Raw genomic sequence first — 13,277 nt, 5'->3', positions numbered from 1 at the left:
CATGAGTCTTAATCTATGCCACACGTATGAGGTTAACATTGTTACTACAGTTACTACAAGTATGAGGTTAACATAAGGTGGCAGTGTTGCCACAAGGCATTGCCTGTCTTGGAGCTCTTCCTGGCCATCAGAAAGAGTGCCGGTAAGACTGGCTTCCTGCCGAGTTTTGGCTGGTTCATATTAAATGTCACATAAAGTGAGGCAATACGAGGCAGGGGAGCAGAACATTGCAGACATGGTCCGTGTTGCACAGCAGCCAAACATTGCAAGTGGAACATTATTGCAGGCAGTGTTTTTAATTTACCGCCGCTTTATGTGATTCTCGCAGCAGTTGCCTCTCCCATTCACCACTCACTGACTGTGATTAACTATATTTTATTTTTATGTGAAATAATAAACCCGTGGGTCATTTAGTGCAAGGAGTGTTGAGGCTCCGTCCACTGTCCACCAAGAGCGATACAGATACTACCAAACACCAGCAGTGTGAATAACTGGTTTAGCAAACCGACAAGTTGATAAATGAGACACTTGTGCAACATTTGGGTATATTTATTCTGGAAACTTTTCGCTACGCAGTGGCATTTTCAGTCCAGTGCAGAGAAACGTGGAAGATGAGTAGTTCGAGGTAATCAGTCCCTAAAGAAACCACTGCGTGGCGAAACGTTTCCAGAATAAATATACCAAAATGTTGCATGTGTCTCATTTATCAATATAAGTACAGCTTTCTCAACACTAGTTTTGAGGGGACGTGTGTACTCGCCTGATTGTGGTTACAGGGGTCGAGACTCAGCTCCTGGTCCCGCCTCTTCACTGACCGCTACTGGGTCCTCCCTCTCCCTGCTCCATGAGCTTTATCATACCTCGTCTTAGAACTATGTATGGTTCCTGCCTCCACTACATCGCTTGCCAGACTATTCCACTTCCTAACAACTCTGTGGCTGAAGAAATGCTTCCTAACATCCCTTTGACTCATCTGAGTCTTCAGCTTCCAATTGTGACCACTCGTTTCTGTGTCCCATCTCTGGAACATCCTGTCTCTGTCCACCTTGTCTATTCCACGCAGTATTTTGTATGTCGTTATCATGTCTCCTCCTGTCCTCCAGTGTCGTCAGACCGATTTCATTTAACCTTTCTTCGTAGGACATTCCCCTTACACAGTGTATAAGGTCTTGAACGATTCCTTACTGAGGTACCGGAACGCTATTCTCAGGTTTGCCAGGCGCCCATATGCCGCAGCAGTTATCTGGTTAATGTGTGCTTCTGGCGACGTACTTGGTATTATACTCACCCCTATATCTTTCTCCTTGAGTGAAATTTGCAGTGTTTGGCTGCCTAGCCTATACTATGTCTGCGGTCTTCTTTGCCCTTCTCTGATCTTCATGACTTTGCATTTAGCGGGGTTAAATTCTAGGAGCCAGTTGCTGGACCACGTGTCCAGCCTGTCCAGGTCTCTTTGTAGACCTGTCTGGTCCGCATCTAATTTAATTCTCCTCATTAACTTCACATCATCTGCAAACAGGGACGCTTCTGAGTCTATCCCTTCCGTCATGTTCACTGGTCGAGGGACCAGTGCTATTCTTGGTATATGTGAACAGGTCACAGGCCCCCACTGTGATACCTCATCACGGACCATAACTCGCTGTTGCCTCCTTATTAGGTATTCTCTGACCCATTGCAGTGCCCTTCCTGTTATGTGCCTGATCCTCTAGCTTCTGTACTAATCTCTTGTGAGGAACTGTGTCGAAGGCCTTCTTGCAGCCCAAGAAAATGCAATCAACCCAACCCTCCCTCTCATGTCCTACTTCAGTTACCTTGTCATAAAACTCTAGTAGGTTTGTGACACAGGATTTGCCTTCCATGAATCCGTGTTGGCTGTCGTTTATGTATGTATGAGTGTATGTATGAGTGAGAAGGGATGGTTTGAGAAAGACCTACCTGGTATGGCAGTGTTCTCCATTCTTATCTTCTTGTATCCTCACAGCCCGGCTTGATTCCAGGCTTATTTGTTGGTCGTCGGATTAATAAAGCTGATGTTAGCGGCTGTTTTGGTATTCTGCTGAAAGAAAATTGAAGAGTAGTGTTCCCCGGATGTTGATACTGGGTTCTCGGATTGTGCTTTTGGCATCCCTGCTTTTCACTGGTTCATTCTACACCTAATTCCATATTTATCACAGTGTGTTGTTTTGGGACCAGACCATCCAATAGCATTTCACGTATATATTATCAGGTATCTCTTCTCCTTTCCACAGTGGTTATAACATCTCGACACGGGAATGAGAAAAAAATATTCTAGGTTTCTTTCCATTTTTATCATGCTTTGAAACCATGATTCCATCTTATTCTTGGCATAATATTATTTGAAAGTATCGTTTTAGCTTGTTCTTGATTCTTGTTTTGAAAGAATAACTTCAACTTAAAGAATTTTCGTGTGCTATGTTGGGGTGATCATATTGTTATTATTTTTAATATTTTTATATTTTTTCCACTTCATCCCATTGTGAATGTCATTTTTGTAATTAATGTTAATTTATATTTCAGGTACGTGTGGACGGAGCTTCGCATTTTAACTCACTAAAACACTGCGTCATCTTCGGTAAGTCTTCAGTCGAGGAAGGTACAATATACGTCTTTGATTTAACAACAAAAATATGTCATTCCGTGTCCCCTCCTGGATACTCCCGTGTTTAGTGGTATATTTTTGTATGACCATTTTGCCTCAAAGTATTTTGTATGTTGTGATTAAGTTCCCACTCGATCGTTCTTCCAGCGTCTTGAGATAAAGTTCATACAGGGCTTCTTCGTAGCTTTTGTTTTTCAGTTTTAGTGCCAGCGAAGTGGGAAACCTGCGCACTTTCTGTAGCTTCATTGTGGGTCTTGCTAAATGTGGGCTTCATACTGGTTCTGCATACTCCAAGATTTATTTTACGTTTTGTAATGAGTAACAATATAAAGTTATAACGACAGTGCGGGCATGAACTCGCTCTCCGTGGAGCTAATCTGTGAACAGTAAAGGTGTAAACCACATCATACACTACTCACAGACTCCACCTAAGTGAGACAGTACCAGGCAGGGAATAACATCTTACACAACTCTCACAGACCACCTAAGTGAGACAGTACCAGGCAGGGAATAACATCTTACACAACTCTCACAGACCACCTAAGTGAGACAGTACCAGGCAGGGAATAACATCTTACACAACTCTCACAGACCACCTAAGTGAGACAGTACTAGGCAGGGAATAACATCTTACACAACTCTCACAGACCACCAAAGTGAGACAGTACCAGGCAGGGAATAACATCTTACACAACTCTCACAGACCACCTAAGTGAGACAATATTAGGCAGGGAATAACATCTTACACAACTCTCACAGACCACCTAAGTGAGACAGTACTAGGCAGGGAATAACATCTTACACAACTCTCACAGACCACCTAAGTGAGACAGTACGAGGCAGGGAATAACATCTTACACAACTAACTCAGACCACCTAAGTGAGACAGTACTAGGCAGGGAATAACATCTTACACAACTCTCAAAGTGAGACAGTACCAGGCAGGGAATAACATCTTACACAACTCTCACAGACCACCTAAGTGAGACAGTATTAGGCAGGGAATAACATCTTACACAACTCTCACAGACCACCTAAGTGAGACAGTACTAGGCAGGGAATAACATCTTACACAACTCTCACAGACCACCTAAGTGAGACTACTAGGCAGGGAATAACATCTTACACAACTCTCACAGACCACCAAAGTGAGACAGTACCAGGCAGGGAATAACATCTTACACAACTCTCACAGACCACCTAAGTGAGACAGTATTAGGCAGGGAATAACATCTTACACAACTCTCACAGACCACCTAAGTGAGACAGTACTAGGCAGGGAATAACATCTTACACAACTCTCACAGACCACCAAAGTGAGACAGTACCAGGCAGGGAATAACATCTTACACAACTCTCACAGACCACCTAAGTGAGACAGTACCAGGCAGGGAATAACATCTTGCACAACTCTCACAGACCACCTAAGTGAGACAGTATTAGGCAGGGAATAACATCTTACACAACTCTCACAGACCACCTAAGTGAGACAGTACTAGGCAGGGAATAACATCTTACACAACTCTCACAGACCACCTAAGTGAGACAGTACTAGGCAGGGAATAACATCTTACACAACTCTCACAGACCACCAAAGTGAGACAGTACCAGGCAGGGAATAACATCTTACACAACTCTCACAGACCACCTAAGTGAGACAGTATTAGGCAGGGAATAACATCTTACACAACTCTCACAGACCACCTAAGTGAGACAGTACTAGGCAGGGAATAACATCTTACACAACTCTCACAGACCACCTAAGTGAGACAGTACTAGGCAGGGAATAACATCTTACACAACTCTCACAGACTCCACCTAAGTGAGACAGTACCAGGCAGGGAATAACATCTTACACAACTCTCACAGACCACCTAAGTGAGACAGTACCAGGCAGGGAATAACATCTTACACAACTCTCACAGACCACCTAAGTGAGACAGTACCAGGCAGGGAATAACATCTTACACAACTCTCACAGACCACCTAAGTGAGACAGTACTAGGCAGGGAATAACATCTTACACAACTCTCACAGACCACCAAAGTGAGACAGTACCAGGCAGGGAATAACATCTTACACAACTCTCACAGACCACCTAAGTGAGACAATATTAGGCAGGGAATAACATCTTACACAACTCTCACAGACCACCTAAGTGAGACAGTACTAGGCAGGGAATAACATCTTACACAACTCTCACAGACCACCTAAGTGAGACTACTAGGCAGGGAATAACATCTTACACAACTCTCACAGACCACCAAAGTGAGACAGTACCAGGCAGGGAATAACATCTTACACAACTCTCACAGACCACCTAAGTGAGACAGTATTAGGCAGGGAATAACATCTTACACAACTCTCACAGACCACCTAAGTGAGACAGTACTAGGCAGGGAATAACATCTTACACAACTCTCACAGACCACCAAAGTGAGACAGTACCAGGCAGGGAATAACATCTTACACAACTCTCACAGACCACCTAAGTGAGACAGTACCAGGCAGGGAATAACATCTTGCACAACTCTCACAGACCACCTAAGTGAGACAGTATTAGGCAGGGAATAACATCTTACACAACTCTCACAGACCACCTAAGTGAGACAGTACTAGGCAGGGAATAACATCTTACACAACTCTCACAGACCACCTAAGTGAGACAGTACTAGGCAGGGAATAACATCTTACACAACTCTCACAGACCACCAAAGTGAGACAGTATTAGGCAGGGAATAACATCTTACACAACTCTCACAGACCACCAAAGTGAGACAGTACCAGGCAGGGAATAACATCTTACACAACTCTCACAGACCACCTAAGTGAGACAGTACCATGCAGGGAGTAACATCTTACACAACTCTCACAGACCACCTAAGTGAGACAGTACCAGGCAGGGAATAACATCTTACACAACTCTCAATGCTAACTCAAGCTCTACGTAACATTTGTTCACAGTTATCTCTCTATGTTTATAACTTAAAAACTGAAATTACACTTCAACATGATTGTAACAAAAACGGTACAGTAAGGTGGGCTCAGACTGCAGGGTGACTGCACCTGGGTGGTGCGAGAGGGTACAGGGTGACTGCACCTGGGTGGTGGGAGAGGGTACAGGGTGCACTGCACCTGGGTGGTGGGAGAGGGTACAGGGTGCACTGCACCTGGGTGGTGGGAGAGGGTACAGGGTGCACTGCACCTGGGTGGTGGGAGAGGGTACAGGGTGCACTGCACCTGGGTGGTGGGAGAGGGTACAGGGTGCACTGCACCTGGGTGGTGGGAGAGGGTGTAGGGTGCACTGCACCTGGGTGGTGGGAGAGGGTACAGGGTGCACTGCACCTGGGTGGTGGGAGAGGGTACAGGGTGCACTGCACCTGGGTGGTGGGAGAGGGTACAGGGTGCACTGCACCTGGGTGGTGGGAGAGGGTACAGGGTGCACTGCACCTGGGTGGTGGGAGAGGGTACAGGGTGCACTGCACCTGGGTGGTGGGAGAGGGTGTAGGGTGCACTGCACCTGGGTGGTGGGAGAGGGTACAGGGTGCACTGCACCTGGGTGGTGGGAGAGGGTGTAGGGTGCACTGCACCTGGGTGGTGGGAGAGGGTACAGGGTGCACTGCCCTACATCACAGGCATAATACACTATATACAGCACACAAATAACTCGAACATAGGAAGAAATCAAACTACGGACACTCGGTATATGAGCCGAGCGCGCTTCCAACCAAGCCACGGGATTATGTCGACGTTTCGGTCCGACTTGGACCACTGACTAGTCACACAGTTACTACACGTCACACTAGTCAGTGGTCCAAGTCGGACCGAAACGTCGTCACAAACTAGCTTCTTTCTTCTGTGTATTGTTTTACTCACAGTATTGTGCCTTCTTGTTCTTTATAATACATCCTCACATTCACTTCATTTCACTCTCTGTCCTCTTCCCACCCTGGGCGTGGAGGCTCTTAACACCAACAGCCTGGTGGATCGGGCTGTCAACAGGGTAGGGTAGTCTGACCTTAGTTCAGGGTGTCAGGGTAGAAGAACCCTCGAATCTGGTTACAGGTATGTCTCCTGTCTCCTCATATCCTCGCTTCCTTTCTCCTCCCTTCATATTCGTATTCCCTTCTCCTCCCCTCTTACTATTCTCCTTCCCCTCTTCTCCCATTTTTTCTTTCTCACATCCTCATTTTTCCCCTCCCATTTTTTCACAACCTCACCTTTCTTCCCCTCTTTATACACATCCTGACCTTTCCTCTCCTCTTTTTACACATCCTCACCTTTCCTCTCCTCTTTTTACACATCCTCACCTTTCCTCTCCCCTCTTTTCACATCTTCCCCTTCCCTCTCTCCACTCTTCCACATTCTCTCGCCTCCTACCATTCGCACCATTTCCCTTTCACAATTTGGCCTGTGTTGTCTCCCCTTACCTCACCCTTTGTACTTTATCTCCCACGTTCTCTTTACTTCTTCCCCTCAGTGTTCCCCTTCCAGCCTGCCTGTCCTGCCAGGCTCATGCATGCCTCTGACATACCTCTCACCCATTTCTCCAGTTTTTGCAAGCCTGATTAGCCAGGTTATTGTTGCCTGCAACCCGCATGCCCACAGTCATCACTCCCAGAATCAAGCCTGCAGTCATCACGCCCACAGTCATGCCCACAGTCATCACGCCCATAGTCATCAATCCCACAATCACCACGCCCACAGTCATACCCACAGTCATCATACCCACAGTTAACAAGGCCAGTCATCACGCCCACAGTCATCACAACCATAGGCATCACTGCCACAGTCTTCATGACCACAGTCATCATAACCACAGTCATCACTGCTACAGTCATCACTGTCACAGTCATCACTGCTACAGTCATCACTGTCACAGTCATCACTGCCACAGTCATCACTGCCACAGTCATCATAACCACAGTCATCACTGCCACAGTCATCATAACCACAGTCATCACAACCACAGTCATCACTGCCACAGTCATCACAACCACAGTCATCACTGCCACAGTCATCACAGCCACAGTCATCACTGCTACAGTCATCACTGTCAGTCATCACTGTCACAGTCATCACTGCCACAGTCATCACAACCAGTCATCACTGCCAGTCATCACTGCCATAGTCATCACAACCACAGTCATCACTGCCACAGTCATCACAACCACAGTCATCACTGCCACAGTCATCACAACCAGTCATCACTGCCATAGTCATCACAACCACAGTCATCACTGCCATAGTCATCACAACCAGTCATCACTGCCACAGTCATCACTGCCATAGTTATCACAACCACAGTCATCACTGCCACAGTCATCACAACCAGTCATCACTGCCACAGTCATCACTGCCATAGTCATCACAACCACAGTCATCACTGCCACAGTCATCACAACCACAGTCATCACTGCCACAGTCATCACAACCAGTCATCACTGCCACAGTCATCACTGCCATAGTCATCACAACCACAGTCATCACTGCCACAGTCATCACAACCAGTCATCACTGCCACAGTCATCACTGCCATAGTCATCACAACCACAGTCATCACTGCCACAGTCATCACAACCACAGTCATCACTGCCACAATCATCACAACCACAGTCATCACTGCCATAGTCATCACAACCAGTCATCACTGCCACAGTCATCACTGCCACAGTCATCACTGCCACAGTCATCACAACCAGTCATCACTGCCACAGTCATCACAGCCACAGTCATCACTGCTACAGTCATCACTGTCAGTCATCACTGTCACAGTCATCACTGCCACAGTCATCACAACCAGTCATCACTGCCACAGTCATCACTGCCATAGTCATCACAACCACAGTCATCACTGCCACAGTCATCACTGCCACAGTCATCACTGCCACAGTCATCACTGCCACAGTCATCACTGCCATAGTCATCACAACCACAGTCATCACTGCCACAGTCATCACAACCAGTCATCACTGCCACAGTCATCACTGCCACAGTCATCACTGCCACATTCATCACTGCCACAGTCATCACTGCCATAGTCATCACTGCCACAGTCATCACAACCAGTCATCACTGCCACAGTCATCACTGCCACATTCATCACTGCCACAGTCATCACTGCCACAGTCATCACTGCCACAGTCATCAGTGCCACAGTCATCACTGCCACAGTCATCACTGCCACAGTCATCACTGCCACAGTCATCACTGCCACATTCATCACTGCCACAGTCATCACTGCCACAGTCATCACTGCCACAGTCATCACTGCCACAGTCATCACTGCCACAGTCATCACTGCCACAGTCATCACTGCCACAGTCATCAGTGCCACAGTCATCAGTGCCACAGTCATCAGTGCCACAGTCATCACTGCCACAGTCATCACTGCCACAGTCATCACTGCCACAGTCATCACTGCCACAGTCATCACTGCCACAGTCATCACTGCCACAGTCATCACTGCCACAGTCATCACTGCCACAGTCATCACTGCCACAGTCATCACTGCCACAGTCATCACTGCCACAGTCATCACAGCCACAGTCATCACAGCCACAGTCATCACAGCCACAGTCATCACTGCCACAGTCATCACTGCCACAGTCATCACTGCCACAGTCATCACTGCCACAGTCATCACAGCCACAGTCATCACTGCCACAGTCATCACAGCCACAGTCATCACAGCCACAGTCATCACAGCCACAGTCATCACAGCCACAGTCATCACTGCCACAGTCATCACTGCCACAGTCATCACTGCCACAGTCATCAGTGCCACAGTCATCACTGCCACAGTCATCACTGCCACAGTCATCAGTGCCACAGTCATCACTGCCACAGTCATCACTGCCACAGTCATCACTGCCACAGTCATCACTGCCACAGTCATCACTGCCACAGTCATCACTGCCACAGTCATCACTGCCACAGTCATCACTGCCACAGTCATCACTGCCACAGTCATCACTGCCACAGTCATCACTGCCACAGTCATCACTGCCACAGTCATCATTGCCACAGTCATCACTGCCACAGTCATCACAGCCACAGTCATCACTGCCACAGTCATCACTGCCACATTCATCACTGCCACAGTCATCATTGCCACAGTCATCACTGCCACAGTCATCACTGCCACAGTCATCATAACCACAGTCATCACAACCACAGTCATCACTGCCACAGTCATCACAACCACAGTCATCACTGCCACAGTCATCACAGCCACAGTCATCACTGCTACAGTCATCACTGTCAGTCATCACTGTCACAGTCATCACTGCCACAGTCATCACAACCAGTCATCACTGCCAGTCATCACTGCCATAGTCATCACAACCACAGTCATCACTGCCACAGTCATCACAACCACAGTCATCACTGCCACAGTCATCACAACCAGTCATCACTGCCATAGTCATCACAACCACAGTCATCACTGCCATAGTCATCACAACCAGTCATCACTGCCACAGTCATCACTGCCATAGTTATCACAACCACAGTCATCACTGCCACAGTCATCACAACCAGTCATCACTGCCACAGTCATCACTGCCATAGTCATCACAACCACAGTCATCACTGCCACAGTCATCACAACCACAGTCATCACTGCCACAGTCATCACAACCAGTCATCACTGCCACAGTCATCACTGCCATAGTCATCACAACCACAGTCATCACTGCCACAGTCATCACAACCAGTCATCACTGCCACAGTCATCACTGCCATAGTCATCACAACCACAGTCATCACTGCCACAGTCATCACAACCACAGTCATCACTGCCACAATCATCACAACCACAGTCATCACTGCCATAGTCATCACAACCAGTCATCACTGCCACAGTCATCACTGCCACAGTCATCACTGCCACAGTCATCACAACCAGTCATCACTGCCACAGTCATCACAGCCACAGTCATCACTGCTACAGTCATCACTGTCAGTCATCACTGTCACAGTCATCACTGCCACAGTCATCACAACCAGTCATCACTGCCACAGTCATCACTGCCATAGTCATCACAACCACAGTCATCACTGCCACAGTCATCACTGCCACAGTCATCACTGCCACAGTCATCACTGCCACAGTCATCACTGCCATAGTCATCACAACCACAGTCATCACTGCCACAGTCATCACAACCAGTCATCACTGCCACAGTCATCACTGCCACAGTCATCACTGCCACAGTCATCACTGCCATAGTCATCACAACCACAGTCATCACTGCCACAGTCATCACAACCAGTCATCACTGCCACAGTCATCACTGCCACATTCATCACTGCCACAGTCATCACTGCCACAGTCATCACTGCCACAGTCATCAGTGCCACAGTCATCACTGCCACAGTCATCACTGCCACAGTCATCACTGCCACAGTCATCACTGCCACATTCATCACTGCCACAGTCATCACTGCCACAGTCATCACTGCCACAGTCATCACTGCCACAGTCATCACTGCCACAGTCATCACTGCCACAGTCATCACTGCCACAGTCATCACTGCCACAGTCATCAGTGCCACAGTCATCAGTGCCACAGTCATCACTGCCACAGTCATCACTGCCACAGTCATCACTGCCACAGTCATCACTGCCACAGTCATCACTGCCACAGTCATCACTGCCACAGTCATCACTGCCACAGTCATCACTGCCACAGTCATCACTGCCACAGTCATCACTGCCACAGTCATCACTGCCACAGTCATCACAGCCACAGTCATCACAGCCACAGTCATCACAGCCACAGTCATCACTGCCACAGTCATCACTGCCACAGTCATCACTGCCACAGTCATCACTGCCACAGTCATCACAGCCACAGTCATCACTGCCACAGTCATCACAGCCACAGTCATCACAGCCACAGTCATCACAGCCACAGTCATCACAGCCACAGTCATCACTGCCACAGTCATCACTGCCACAGTCATCACTGCCACAGTCATCAGTGCCACAGTCATCACTGCCACAGTCATCACTGCCACAGTCATCAGTGCCACAGTCATCACTGCCACAGTCATCACTGCCACAGTCATCACTGCCACAGTCATCACTGCCACAGTCATCACTGCCACAGTCATCACTGCCACAGTCATCACTGCCACAGTCATCACTGCCACAGTCATCACTGCCACAGTCATCACTGCCACAGTCATCACTGCCACAGTCATCAGTGCCACAGTCATCACTGTCATCACTGCCACAGTCATCAGTGCCACAGTCATCACACAGTCATCACAGTCATCACTGCCACAGTCATCACTGCCACAGTCATCACTGCCACAGTCATCATTGCCACAGTCATCACTGCCACAGTCATCACTGCCACAGTGCATCACTGCCACAGTCATCACCACAGTCATCATTGCCACAGCCACAGTCATCACAACATCACAGTCATCACTGTCATCACTGCCACAGTCATCACTGCCACAGTCATCACTGCCACAGTCATCACTGCCACAGTCATCACTGCCACAGTCATCACTGCCACAGTCATCACTGCCACAGTCATCACTGCCACAGTCATCACAACACCACTGATCCAGCACATCCCTCAGATTTCTATTTTCTCTTGAATTTCAATTTATTTATGTGAAAGAAAAAGTGCCAGTACCTAGGGCCACCAGTACCTAGGGCCGCCAGTATCTAGGGCCACCAGTACCTAGGACCGCCAGTACCTAGGGCCACCAGTACCTAGGGCCGCCAGTACCCAGGGCCACCTGAAGGATACCCATAAGCTGTTTCCAGGGGTCAGCGCCCCCCGCGGCACTAATACCAAGAAATCTTTAAATGGCTGGTCACGAGTTACCGGTTGACTTTGATAGCTATGTACAAAGCTGAAAAAATAGTGAACTATTGTACAATTGAGTAAACTAGTACTCATCTGGAGTTAAACTTTTGAATTTTAAAATAAAAGGAAAATGCAATAATAAATTAATGTGAAGTGAGAGAAAAAAGAGAGGCTGCCTCTCCCCCTCTTCTGCGGGACTGCCTTGACCTGATCACCTCAAAATTTCTTCAGTCTCCAGTGTTATATTCGCCTGTACTCGACTGAACAAGTCTGCTGTCAAGGCGTAGCATTTGAGCTAGAAAGATAGGCAAGTGTTGTATATGTCTTACTTGTCAACTTATCAACATGTGGGTATTGTGTACCATCAGTAATGTGATACCTGGCTTCAACCTCACATACCTGACATTTAAGATACCATCAGTAATGTGATACCTGGCTTCAACCTCACATACCTGACATTAAAGATGCCAACACAACTTGAAGTGACCAGTGTGGCACAGACCGCTGTGCATTATACAGAATCATGTGAAAAATAATTTGACTTTAGAGAATGCTAAAGAAAATATAGATAGGAAGTAAGTGAAAGAGGGATATGTGTATCACGGACTTGGCAATTAAATTTGCTTAATATACTTATGTGCCCATAAAATGTATGTACTCAAAGCCTCAATATAAACTTATTTAAACGTAAAAATATCGCAAGAAGAAATGTAAACATTATATTTGTGAACAAAATCATTTGGAAATCCGGATTAAGTGTAAAATTTAGACATGACAGCATCACATGGAGACCGCACGATTGTACCAGGAACTGTCAAAGGTCG

The 13,277-nt window shown here is 47.4% G+C and overlaps 1 protein-coding gene across 5 annotated transcripts in view; it reads left to right on the top strand.

Moving 5' to 3' along the window:
- Kdm3 (Lysine demethylase 3) overlaps positions 1-13,277 on the top strand; it is a 1,464,865-nt gene that overhangs the window by 211,104 nt on the left and 1,240,484 nt on the right. The window contains exon 2 of one of the 5 annotated variants that reach the window (XM_070098742.1): positions 2,539-2,593. The exons of the other annotated variants lie outside the window; for them this stretch is intronic. The gene's annotated coding sequence lies outside the window, so the exon portion shown is untranslated. The remainder of the gene's footprint in view (positions 1-2,538; positions 2,594-13,277) is intronic. 5 annotated transcript variants of the gene reach the window in all.

This window comes from Cherax quadricarinatus, chromosome 64 (genome assembly GCF_038502225.1).
Source record: "Cherax quadricarinatus isolate ZL_2023a chromosome 64, ASM3850222v1, whole genome shotgun sequence".
NCBI classification, from domain to species: domain Eukaryota; kingdom Metazoa; phylum Arthropoda; class Malacostraca; order Decapoda; family Parastacidae; genus Cherax; species Cherax quadricarinatus.
This window is presented reverse-complemented; position numbering and strand designations above follow the sequence as displayed.